Source organism: Molothrus ater, chromosome 8 (assembly GCF_012460135.2).
Source record: "Molothrus ater isolate BHLD 08-10-18 breed brown headed cowbird chromosome 8, BPBGC_Mater_1.1, whole genome shotgun sequence".
Taxonomy (NCBI): domain Eukaryota; kingdom Metazoa; phylum Chordata; class Aves; order Passeriformes; family Icteridae; genus Molothrus; species Molothrus ater.
In genome coordinates, this window is record NC_050485.2 from 32,599,907 (window position 1) to 32,612,614 (window position 12,708).

Genomic DNA, 12,708 nt, shown 5'->3' on the forward strand with positions numbered 1-12,708 from the left:
CTGGGCCTGCAGTCAGTTCCTCCTGCTCCACAGGGTGCTGGAAGGACAAACACCATGCAGAGCACCATGGCTCTCACACAGTGTGTGCTCCTGCACAGCTCCTGCCTGGCAAAATCTTGTGCTGCCCCATGCTCCAGGTACTCAGAGGCTACCAAAGAAAAGGAGCAAGGAAATGCCTTCCTCTGCCTCTGCTTGCACCCAGGCCAGACTCCTCCAGGGCTAACAAGGCAAGGACACACTTTGAGCACTAATTAACAAGTAAAGGACTTTCCTGCATGTAACACAGCAAGGGGGGGAGCAGTGTGTGAGGTGAGCATGGCTCCATGGGTGTGCACAGCCTCAGGAACCATAATCAGCTCAGTGCCTGTGAGGAACAGCACAGGAACACAGGATCTCACCAGCACAGCCCAGAGCTCACCTGCCCTGGATGGAGCCTGGATGGATAAATACCTTAAGACTGTAGGACCCTCATGTGAAGCCCAACAAAATGATCACTTAGAACCTTCCAAAAGCTGAAATTTTCTCTCTGAACTACAGCCACGCTAGGAAATCCATAGCCAGAAGGAGCTCGAGGTCTCCCAGGACAGCACCCATCCCATGGGGCCACCTTAGGAACCAAAAATGCCACGTGCAGCCAGCACAGATGGAGCCTGAGACAACCCTCACTACCAGGAACCACAGCCACACCAGGCTCCTGCCCACAGCCATAAATGAATGAACAAGCAAACAAAACTCTCTCATTTCAACCCATCCCCTGCTCCACATGCCTGGGCACTGCCTCAGCCTGACACCAAAGTCACACAAGGCAGAGGGTCCCCTGCACTCCAAGCCCCAAACCACACATCCAAACACCCCCAAATCTCCAGGGAGAGCCTCGAGTCCAAGCTCATGCCCAGATCTACGTGCTTGGGTTGAACCTCAACAGCAGACAAGCACTCACAAGAAAAGGAATAAGGAATTAAGGAAAATTACACAGCAACTACCTGGGTAAAAGGTTTATTGCCCCCTTAGTGCTCTTAGGGAACAGGAGTGGCAGGGGAGGGAGTCCTGGGCACAGCAGCAGCAGAAGGACTGAAAGGACAGGGCAGGGGCAGAGGTGCTTTGTCTCAACATCTTTAGCTCGAAGGAAATGGTGCTGGCAGTGACTTTGCCTTTTCCTCCCTGGCAACTGAAAAGGAAAAGAAGAAAGCAAAATTAGTCATTGCAAAACAGCAAGAGAGAGGTGCAAGAGAGGAGCTGTGGGAAGCAGCAGGACAGGGGGAATGGCTGCAAACTGAAAGAGAGTAGGCTTGGATCAGATATTAGGAAAAAATTCTTCCCTGTGAGGGTGGTGAGGGTCCAGCACAGGTTAACCAGAGAAGCTGTGGCTGCCCCATCCCTGGAAGTGTGGGCCGTGCAGACAGAGCCTACAGCTGATCCCAGTCCCAGTGACCACAGAAATTACACATTTTCTTGGAGCAAACCTGTAACTGTTGCCTATTCCACTCATTAGGGGACTGCTTCTACCTTTGAGTAGCATTTCCATGGAAGTGTTGTCCCTGGGAGGGTGGTCCCTGGAGCAGAGCAGCTGAAGCAGCAGCAGCAGCAGCAGCAGTCCAGCCTGCTGGTCCATCTCACCTTTCTGTGGGTTTCCCCCGCCGCCCCAGTTGTGAGATTTATTACAAGAATTTGCAGTGGTCTGTGAGACACTGTGAGTGTTGGCCACGCTCCCAAAAGCTAAGGAATTGCTGAATTGAGAATTGCTTTGGCTGCTTAATCTCAACAACTAGGGATGCTGAACAAGGCAGCACGGTCTGGGTTTACTTTTAATTACTGCTCAGAGCATGCTGCTCTGGTAAACAGACACAAAACCCAATTCTTGTTCCTTCCTTATATTCTTTTCTCATACACAGCCTGAGATGTCAGAGCTGAAGTCAGCCCCACCACACTGCTTTTACTGACTCACTTCTCAAGCATAAACAACTCCAAATAGCTCATGAACCCCTCAGAGTACCTGTATCAAACAACCTCCATCTGCTTACAGACACCTAATAATGCTCTCAGGGTTAGAACCACTGAATGGTTTGGCTTGGAAGGGACCTTAAATCTCATTCCAAACCCCTGCCATGGGCAGGGACACCTTCCGTGTGTCCAGGTTGCTCCAAGCCCTGTCCAACCTGGCCTTGGACACTTCCAGGGATCCAGGGGCCTCCCCACCCTCATTTAGGGGAATTCTCAGCCAGCCCAGGCTTCCTTGCTGGCTCCAGAGCTCTCAGGGTCCCTGTGAGAAGCAAATCCTGGAGATGCAAAGCAAGTTCAGCACTGCAGCACCGACTGTAACACTGCTGCTCAGCAGTGACCACTAAAAACCCACCCAGATGAAGCAGGAGCAGGAGCTGGGACATCCCACTGAGTAATTGGGGAGCACTTGCCAAGACCCACAACCCCACCATGGCTGTCAGAGCCAATTTGGATGCTGCTTGTAAGTCAGATTTCTCCCTTCTGCAAGGCTGAGGTGGCAAACAGGTAGAGGCTGACAGCCCTTATGGACATGCCTGGATCTAAAGCAGGAAAATCCTGGATGGATGGATCACCTGCCAGAATCCACGTTATCTTCTACCACCTCCCCTTCATGGATAAATCCTTTAAGACTGCACAACCCTCGTGTGAAGCCAAACAAAATGATCGCTGAAAACCTTCCAAAATTTGAAATTTTCTCCCCGAACTCAGCAGGCAGTATAAAAAGAATTCCAGTGGATGGTGTCTGTGCCCACACAGGGTGACACACGTGCCTGCTGTCACCTGCACACCCCACACTGTTTGCATTAGACCAAAGTACTTTGGCTCTTGGGCAGGCTCTGGGGGTTCATTCCTCAGCTGAGAAGTGGCTTTCAAAGAGCTCCTGGGCTCCTGAAAGACAAACCTGGAGCCTTTATTACTCCTCCTAGCGACCCAAAGGCACTTTCCTTGCTGTTTGTCCACCGTTGCCACCAGCACCAGGGCAAGGCGCAGTGCGGGGAGGGAAGGAGCCCTATGGGGCCAGGAAACCCTTGCCCACATTGTCACTTCCATGTCCCCATAAATTTCCGAGCCCTGCACCTACCATAAATCTCTTTAAGGCAGGAGCAGCCAAACATCTGTGGGTTGTCTGAAGGAGGGGGAATTTGGCAGACTGAGGAGCAAACTCGCCTCGCCCCGCAGCCTTCGCCTGCCTTGTTTTCCTCGGGTTCATTAAATACACAACAATCTGGTACCAGAAGATGCTTCCTACGTGCAGGGGCTGCCAAAGAGCCGGGTTTGTGGCTCTGGTGGAGATGGGGAACGTGTGATGAGCACAGGGGGGGGCTCTTGGTGCAGCAGGGCAAGGAGAGGATGGGCTGAACCCACCCTGGCTCCCGCAGCGACCACCCGCCTCATGGCAAAGGTTATCTCTGGTGTCAGAGCCATCCTGCAGGTGGTTTTGGGCAGATTCAAGGGGGACAGAGCAGAAAGAGTGTGGGACAAGCAGGAGATGCCAGCCAGGGAAGTCATCCTGCAGCACCATCCCAACTGGGATGCAGCCAGATGGAGGCCCCAGGCTCTGCGGGGTTATTCACAGCCTGAGCAGAGCCCTGGGCAGGGGGCATCCCTGATCCTGGGGGAACTGGGGGTTCCCACTGCTGCTGGGCAGCACGAGGCCCAGGCATGCAGGGCAGGCACTGCCAACACCCAGCCACAGGCAGACTGGGCAGCAGCTGTGATGGGGAACAGCACTGGAGGCTTCGCCTGCCCTCAAAGGAAGTTTTGGCTACGAGGGAGAAGTCAAAGCAAACACCCACTCACGGTGTTTACCTGCCTAAATCAAAGCCAAAGCAGCACTGAAACGTGCCCAACAGCATTTCCACAGAGTCATTCATGGAGAGCTTGGACTTGGCTTTTAGCTGGTGTTTTTAATATCCAGGGAGACGCTTGCAAGGCTGGGATAATACAGAATCTGTTGCTGTAACACACTCAGGGCTCCTGAGAGGTGTCAGCAGCACGTAGAGCCCAAACCCTCTGCAGGTTTGGCTCCATCAGGGGTCCCTGAGGGCCAGCAGTGAGATGCTTCCCATGGGGAACAGCTCCAGCAAGCCTGAGGCACCAACTTGGTTGCTCCAAGCCCTGTCCAGCCTGGCCTTGGACACTGCCAGGATCCAGGGGCAGGCACAGCTTTTCTAGGCTTTACTGTTTTCCTGGGTTAACAGAGAGGCTACAGCCCCAAAATGGGTATTCCTAATGCTTTCTGTATCTTTATAATTATAATGGCTCTTCAGCTTTGGCACACAAGGTACCCACCAGGGACTGCCCAGGCAGAGAAGTAATGCCCACAGAGGATTCCCATAGAGCAGGGCAGGATGAGCTCCACTGTAGCTTAGCAGCCATAAAAGCCCAGATTTTGCAGCCCATTTTGGAGGTGAGGAAAATGTTTAAAAAGTAAGTGGAAATGCAAACAGCCCCTGGTTTTATTTGGGCTGGCAGGAACACAGTTCTGTCCTTCACTCCTCCAGCTCAGTTATGACAGTGTGAATAGGCACTAATAAAGGGGGAAAATAAATTAAAAATCTGCATTTTCCACCCTATAGGTCTCCATCTCTGGATAGCCTCCATATATATCTCTTTCTCTCATGCCAAGGGTGAAAATCAGGAGAGAAACAGATTCCCTGGTGCCACAGAAAGGGGAAGCCCAAAGGACAGATGGGTTGGCCCCAGCACCAGCGTGGTGTGAAGCACAGAGGCCACTCCTGAAACAGCATCCCGAGGAGAACTGACCTAAATGCTGCATCCCAGCCCTGCTCCAAAGCTGCCAGGAAGGGAACCAAGCCAGGTATTCTGTCAGTGCACAAACATGAATGATTGCCCAGGACAAATAGGGCAGCAAAAACGTCCACCTTCATCACATGGAAAAAACATGTATCAACTTGCAACCCTAATGAGCAAAGGGATTAATGAATCCTGGAATTTGTAAATCATTATGAAGTGCCTAAAATAAGGCCAGCACCTTAAATGAATGAGACTGCTAGATAAACAGCAGGTTCTGTTAGAAAACAAGATAGAGGGGATTTTATAGATATTAAGGACAATAAGAAGTCATACTGACAAAAACAGAAAGAATGGTGGAATCATTAGTCAGGATGCAGAAAAGGAAGGAATAGAGAATATAAACATTACTGTCCTGAGCAGAAGGGAAAACAACACAGTCACATTTGTCAGGAGTAACCTGGGATGAACCTATTAGACAGCAGGCACTAAATATAGATCCTTCTTAAACAACAGCTCCAAATAAATTTACACCTTCAATTTTATCAGATCATGCCAAAAAGGCCTCTGAGCCATCAGCAGGGATGGTCCCTGAGCACAGGCACAAGCCAGGCTGGTAAATGTGGTGGGTGAGACCTCGAGCAGGGCTCTGGTTTCAGTGCAAGGTCAGGGAGTCAGGAATCACAATTACAGCACCAAGGAAAGAGCTCTCCCCTCACCTGGAGCCTTTGTGCAGGTGAAAGGGAGCACTGGTATAAAACACCTCACTGAAGTGCACAGGAGTGGATGACAGCTGCTGATAACCCTTTACTGGCACGTCCCAAACAGACCTGCAGGTACCTGGTGACACTGCAGCAGAATCTGCACTGCCACCCTGTGCCATGCAATATTTCTGGCAGTAATTGGGAAGGAAACAGGAAAACCAGTGCTCTGTAAGTGGCTGAGACCAGCAAAGTGCTGAATACAGAGAACAGTGTGGTGGTACAGAACAGAGAGAAGCAACCAGCACAGTTGGTGACAGAGATGTTGAGATACACCCTAAAAAATTAAATTGCTTAAAAGCCACTCACCTCAAAGGCAGGGGCACGAGCCCAGGCTCCTGCATGGTGCAGTAGATTCCCCAGGCATGCAGGGATATGTCCACTGCATAAATCTGGGGTCTCCAGGAGGAGAAGGGATGGCACAGCCTCTGTGTTCTGCACTCCATGGAGCCTCCCCCCGCCTCTGCCCAAGGTCTGGAGGGGACTCCAGGAGTAACTGGGGGGATTCAAGACTGAGGTACAGAGCAAGACAGGAGTGGTAACTGCTGAGCATGACCTGGCTGCCTCAGAGAGGGCAGGAGAAGCTGAGCAGGTCCCTCAGAGGGAGCAGACCAGCAGTGGGACACCTCCCAGCACAGCAGGAAGATGGAGCTATGCAGATCCAGAGCAAGGGAAAAGTGCAATTTTTTTCCTGAATAACACAGACAATAATCATTGCAATAAGCTACAGCATCACAAATGACTGTACAGGGGCTCTCAGCCATAAAGTGCTATGGCTTTATCACTGCACTGGGGGCCTTTCTGAAAGACACTGAATCACTGAATCATTAGGTTGGAAAGACCTTTAAGCTCACTGAGTCTGTGCTCTAGCAGGAATTAACTCAGAAGATGACCAGAAATGGTGATCCACAGAGCAGGGCTCTCCTGGCTCACTGCCCCACAGCCCAGGTGAGCTGTTGCACCCCGTGCCCAGCAGCCCCCACGTGCCAGGGTGGGATGTGCAGGGGTCAGGGGGTGGCCTGGCAGAGCAGCTCCTCCACAGGCTGGCCTGGCTCGTGTCCAGCTCCCCTTGAAGCTGCCACCTTTCTGGTGTATCATGGGGTTCACAAGACAGGCACAGGGAGGGCATGGACAGCACAACCCACCCCGCTGCAGGGCTGGAACTTGTTCTTTAAATTAAGTTTCAAATGCTTACATCTGAAACCACCACAAGAAAAATAATTCCTACCAACAACACAAACCACGCACAACCGAAAATGTGGGTGAGAGTTTCTAAATGAAACATTTGCATTTTGCCAATGTACATCTTCATTCAGGGTGCTTTCACTCTGAGAAGTACCATCCATTGCACTGCATCTCATTTAGAGCACAACTGACAGCCCAAAAATCACAGAATGGCCTGGACTGGAAGGGACCTTAAAGAGCATCTCATTCTAACCCCCTGCCATGGCCAGGGACAAATTCCACCATCCCAGGCTGCTCCAAGCCCTGTCCAACCTGGCCTTGGACACTGCCAGGGATCCAGGGGCAGCCACAGCTTTTCTAGGCTTTACTGTTTTTCTGAGTTAACAGAGAGTCTACAAACCCAAAAATGGATATTTCCAATGTTTTCTGTATCTTTATAATTATAATGGCTCTTCAGCTTTGGCACACAATTGTAGCTTTTGGCACCTAGTTCATAATATTAAAACTTGTCCTTTTGAAAATATTATACAATGTTCATTTGTACCAGCTGGGACAAAAAAAAAAAAAAACCAAAGCACTTGGTAACTGGGATAATAATATATACATTTGAAGTAATTTCATAGCATTGGCAACTACTGCCCAGCACACCAGAAGGATGTTCTCAGTAAGGTTAAGGCAGCCACAGAAACACAAAAATCACAGTTATTGTGACTTTCCCACATCACTTGAAATGAGAAATGGCCAGCTCCACCTGGCCTAACTGTGCTGCCAGGCTGTCCTAAGCAAGACCAGTTGTCTGCATTAACTCCTTTTCCTTATAATTAGCATTTCCCATTGGTGCAGAACAGTGATGATGGCACTTGCACAAGCGGGGCAGATGAGCACAAAGCTTGTGTGGGGTCACTGCAAGAGTTGTCACAGGGTAAAGGACAGAAAAGATACCTTAAAGGCAAGTAAGTAACACACTTTGACTCATGCCCTTGGCTTTAGGAGCAGGATGAGGGGTGAGTCTCTGGACCCCCTGGCCCAGACCAGTCACTGAGAGCAAATCCAGTCACTGATGCACCTGGGCAGCCACATCCTCCTGCACCATCCCCTCCCCAGCCCTGCTCCTCCTCAGCCATCCAAGGAACCCCAGCTCCTTCCTGTCAGGGGCTGGCTTTGAGCAGAGAGAGGGAGAGCAGGTTTTCCAGCTGCTGGATCAGAGCTTGCCAGATCCCATTTTTTACAAACCCTAGGAGAGGTAAGGATTTGTAAGCACAAAAGTCAAACTCCTCTTTCAGCACGGTCCCGTACCTACCGCACAGCCAGCCCCGAGCCCTGGCTGCTGAAAGCAAGAGCCATGGCCAGCAGCCACAAATCCAGGGAATGATGTGGCCCAAGGGATGCTTCAAATGGACTACAGAGGAGTGACACCAATGATGCTGCTATATTTAATCCTCTAAAAGCAAAAACCATGACCAAGTCTCCCTTGGGTACACTTTTAGGGGGGAGGTACAGAAACTCAACGCACCAGAACAGATTTTTTTACACTCACTCAACCAGTTCTTAAAATATTACTCAAATGAAGTGGTTACTGAGCCAAACTGGCCTGGTACTTCCCACCCATCCATGCAGGGACCCACAGCAAGCAGTGCTGGGAGCAGCCACAGGGTTTGGTGCTGCTCCTCCAGGTCAGTCTAGTGCAGTTCACTCCTCCCTGCACTTCAAAGAAACTTCTAACACCAAACCTTATTTATCTTACACAGCATATGTCAGATGGATAACATGCAATATCACACATATCCAATGCCACAGGTTACAAAACTCATGGATAAACCACCTGAAGCCAGGAGAAATCCTGGCTGGAATTTCACCACACCTCTTAATTTTCAATCCCTACCCCACCTATTGATAAGTAAAGACCCACACATCCACAGGCTGTACTGAGATGCACCATCCCAGCCAGGCTCTTGCTTGGGAATTTTTGTCTCCCTAAAGGCAGCCAGCTCAGAAAAGTTTGGAAAAACAAAGCAGCCCATGGACCCTGCAGCTGCCTGTAGCAGAGCCACGATCTGCATTGCTGCTCTGCAGAAATAGCTGGGTCATGGGCAGCCAGGCTGCAGCTGCAGGCACAGAGTGTGACCTTGGAGAAATCCTTTTTCACAACTACAACACGGCCACTGCTCGTGGGGAGACCTGTGGGCAGGACCAGAGCTCCAGGGCTCAGGTCTGCCCACGTCCTGACCAATTCCAAGGAATTTACAGAAGGTTTCATCCCTGCAGAAAGTGGTGGCACTCATCCCATGACATGCTGGGGATCAGGACAGGAGCTTCCCTGCGGGGAGCAGCCACAGGCTTCACGACTGGGCAGGCTGGCAGGCACAGAGGAGAAGCACGGTGGAAAATTCCCTCCTCTTCGCCCTCTGAGTTTATATTTAGCTCTCGGAGGAGCAGACTGTTGTTTTGGTGATATTTTTGCCCAGCCCTGCAGGGACCCCTGCAAAGGGGGCTGTGGCTCCCACCACACGTGAGTCCCACGGCTCTCACAGCCCTCTGCTGCTCGGCAGACCTGCTTTTATTTGTTTTAGTTCTGTTTCCCCGAGTCAGCAGGCTTGCTTCCTCTTCCTCCTCCTCCCGTTTTGGGAGAGAAAGGAGCAGAAAACGTCAGCCAAGGAGAGAGTTTGCACGAGGAGCTGCAGAGGAGCAACATCCCAGCTCCTCGGCTGCCCTGGTCCCCCATGGCCACGGGAACATAATTTGTCTTTCTGAAGGGATTTTCACTCCAGGAGAGAGTTTTGGTGGGTGCAGATCTGACACAAAGGCCCTGCCTGCCCTGTCCGTCCCCTGGGATGTGGGAAGGAGACCGGACCCAGCTCTCCAAACAGCTCTGAGCATCTCTGGCACCTCGCCCCGTCCCAGCCCGTTGGTCCAAAGTCTGCCCTGCCACAGATTAATGTTCATTAGGACTATTTCCCAGCAACATCATTTGACAAACCACGTGACACGGGAGGGGGAAGGGAACAAAACCAAAACCACCCTTTCAGCTTGGGGTGTCCTCTTTTCCATCTGAGATTTTACAAGGCAAGTGCAAACCACCTCCATCCTGGCAAGTAAAAGAAAAATTCTATGCGAAAAATTATAAGAAAGAAAGAAAAAAGGAGGAAGAGTCTCAAACCACACAGCTGCCATTTGAGCAATCAGAAATCAACCAGCAATAATAAATAGACAAGTGGGATAAAGCTCACTCCCCTCCCCACCCAGCAGGACACAGCCCATGGTGTCAGTTCTGCACACAAATTCAGGTGTTTTGGCAAAAAGCTGTGTGTCTTGTTCTGCCTATACTTTTGCTGAGAGTGAAGCAATCCTTTGCTACTACTAGAAAAAAAATATTGCATATAATTAACCAATGCAGATTTGGGAATTTTTATTGGTATATGTTTGCCTATTTGCATGTGTGCATATTTATACACATGTATTTATTTTATGCAGGTATCCATAGCTGACAATTAACCTACATTGGTGCTGGCTGTGTCCCACAGTCTGCCTGATCTCCATATACAAAAATCTGGATCTCACTCGCACAAATCAATTATCCACTGAACTGATTTGCACAGATTTTCTATGCAAAGTTTCGCATTTACAGCAAAAGGCCATCTGCTTTCTATAACCACTGTGGTTCCTGGACACCTCGGCCCTGCGCAGGGCTGGAAGTCACAGAAGTTTCCCCTCCCTCCCTCCTCTGGGTTGAAGCTGGGACTGAGAAAGCCTGGAGCCAGCAGGGACCCAGCAGCAAGCCCAGCACGCGTGGCCGTGCTCCACGTGGCTGGGCTTGGCAGGGTGGTGAAGTGGAGAGAAGGAAGCAATTCCAGGGCAGGTGGTTTTGGCTGGGTTTCCCCCCCTACTTTTGGAAGCAAGGAGGCTGAATGCTTCTCCCGATAAAGTGCCTGATCCAGCCCTGATCCTGCACCCCTGAGCAGGGCCGTGCCAGAGCTGGGTGTGACACACCCACTGCCACAAGCATCCTCAGGCTCCACAGGACTCTCAAAAATGAAGAAATGAATCAGAAGCTCACTTCAAACCTGCACCGAGCCACGAGAGGTACGGACAGAGCAAACCACTCTGAAATTCAGGTTTTTTACTATCACTCTAATTAATCTGTTTCATGACCCACCCCAAACATTTTCTCTAGAAACATCATCTACACTGTTTTGGGGTTTCTTTATTTCTTTTTCCAGCCCTCAGCCAAGCCCTGGTAAATATTTCTGCCCACGATAGAGGCAGGCCAAGGGAATCTGTGCTTTGTGATGGCAGCAGCATCTCCTGTGCTCGGAAATACCCAGCACCGGGCAGAGATGCTCGCAGCCCTCCGTGTTTTTACTGGATTATCACAAAACACTGCTACCTCTGCAATTTGCAAGTAGTTTTTAATCTGTCAAAACAGACTTTTAGTATTGCTCGAGGATTCAAAAGGAAAATATGCACATCTGGTTTCAATCGCCAACTGAAGTTTTGTCTATCAGCCTATTTCATAACAAATTACGCTCACTTTTCACTCCAGAGGATTTCCTAAGGAGGGGATGAGCTGCCAAGGTACACCAGCGTCTGTGGAGACCGCACGGCACCGAGAGGCAGCGGCACAACTCAGTGACAGGCACCGCGCTGTTACAAACTCTCTCCGTGTCAAGCAAACTAAAATTATTGAGGAAAATCTCTGAAATCTCTGCGTACAGCTGTACGTGAAACCTTCACGTACCTTAGAACCCGATCGACCTGACGCCACTGAATGGAGAAACAGGACTTACAGGCTTTCCAGGACAGCCCCCCTGCCAGGGCACTGCGCACAGCAAGGCGCTGCCGTGTCCCATCGCGGCAGCCCCGGGGGCTGGAGATGCCCCCGGGGACCGGCCTGTCCCTCTGTCCGGCTGCCCCGAGCCGCCTCACACGTGCCAGGAGTGAAACGCGAGGCACGGCACGGTGCGAAGGGTGCGCTGGCCCTGGGAGAGCCGGAGAGCATCTCCGCGGGGATGCTCAGGCACGGCTCCGCGGGGCTGAGCCCCGAACGCGGGCAGGGCTGCACCGAGCCCGGCGGCAGCCGAGCCTCAGCCCCCCGGAGCAGCACTCTCGGCCCGGAGAAAGGAAAGCACGTGTTGATCCTTTCGCAGGAAATAATTCCAGTGGCAAAGGCAGAGGGCTCGGAGCGGGTGAGGACCGCTCGCTGCCCGCTCCCAAACTCCGGCGAGCCGCCCCTTCCCCGCACGTCGGGCTCAGCATCCCGCAGCCCCCGCCGCTCCGGACACACATCCCACCGCTCCACGCTCCCTCCGGCCGCCCGGGCGGCTCCTCCGCCGTGCCCCCCGCTCACCCCGGGGCGGGCTGAAACCCGACGGCACAAAGGCGAACATCCCCAGCCCGTTCCGCGGGGATGCGGTGGCGGCGGGGGGTACCACCCTCCTACCCCATCCCCTCCGAGCCGCCCCGTCCCCGGGCAGGGCGCACCGCCGCCCTTTGTCCGCTCCCCCCCGGCACCCCCCGGGGCTGCACGGCCCCGCTGCGCTCCGGGCATCGCTTACCGAGCGCGTCCCGCGGGGGCGGCGGAGCGGCCCGGCCGGGCCGGCTGTGGGCGCCGCTCCGACCGCGCTCCGCTGCCGCCGCCGCCGCCGTGCTGCGGGCGGGGCGGGCGGAGGGAGGGAGCGAGGAGGAGGAGGAGGAGGAGGAGGAGAAGGAGGAGGAGGAGGAGGAGGAGGAGGAGGAGGAAATGTGCTTGTCACTTCCTGAGCGGAGCCAGCGCCGGCAGAGCCCGGCCCGCACCTGCGGAGCGCCCGCCCCGGGGAGCCGCGCACCGGAGCGCTCGCTGCGAGGGGAGGCGGGGGAGGCCCTCGGCTGCCGCCCCGAACGGGCATCGCCGGGGTTGAACATCGCCAGAAAGAGCGTGTGTCGAGGGGGGAAAGTCCAAAAATAATAAACAAGGGGGATTCGGGCGGCGGTGAGGCGCTGCCCCACGGGGAGCCGCGGGCTGGAGCTGGCA

At 52.7% G+C, this 12,708-nt stretch overlaps 1 protein-coding gene across 2 annotated transcripts in view; it reads right to left on the reverse strand.

Moving 5' to 3' along the window:
• FAM53B (family with sequence similarity 53 member B) overlaps positions 1-12,320 on the reverse strand; it is a 46,277-nt gene extending 33,957 nt beyond the window's left edge. Inside the window, exons 1-2 of one of the 2 annotated variants that reach the window (XM_036386157.1) lie at positions 12,254-12,320; positions 984-1,168 (exon numbers count right to left, since the gene is read on the reverse strand). The gene's annotated coding sequence lies outside the window, so the exon portion shown is untranslated. The remainder of the gene's footprint in view (positions 1-983; positions 1,169-12,253) is intronic. The other variant, XM_036386158.1, reaches the window with a different exon arrangement.
• Between the last annotated feature and the right edge of the window lie 388 nt (positions 12,321-12,708).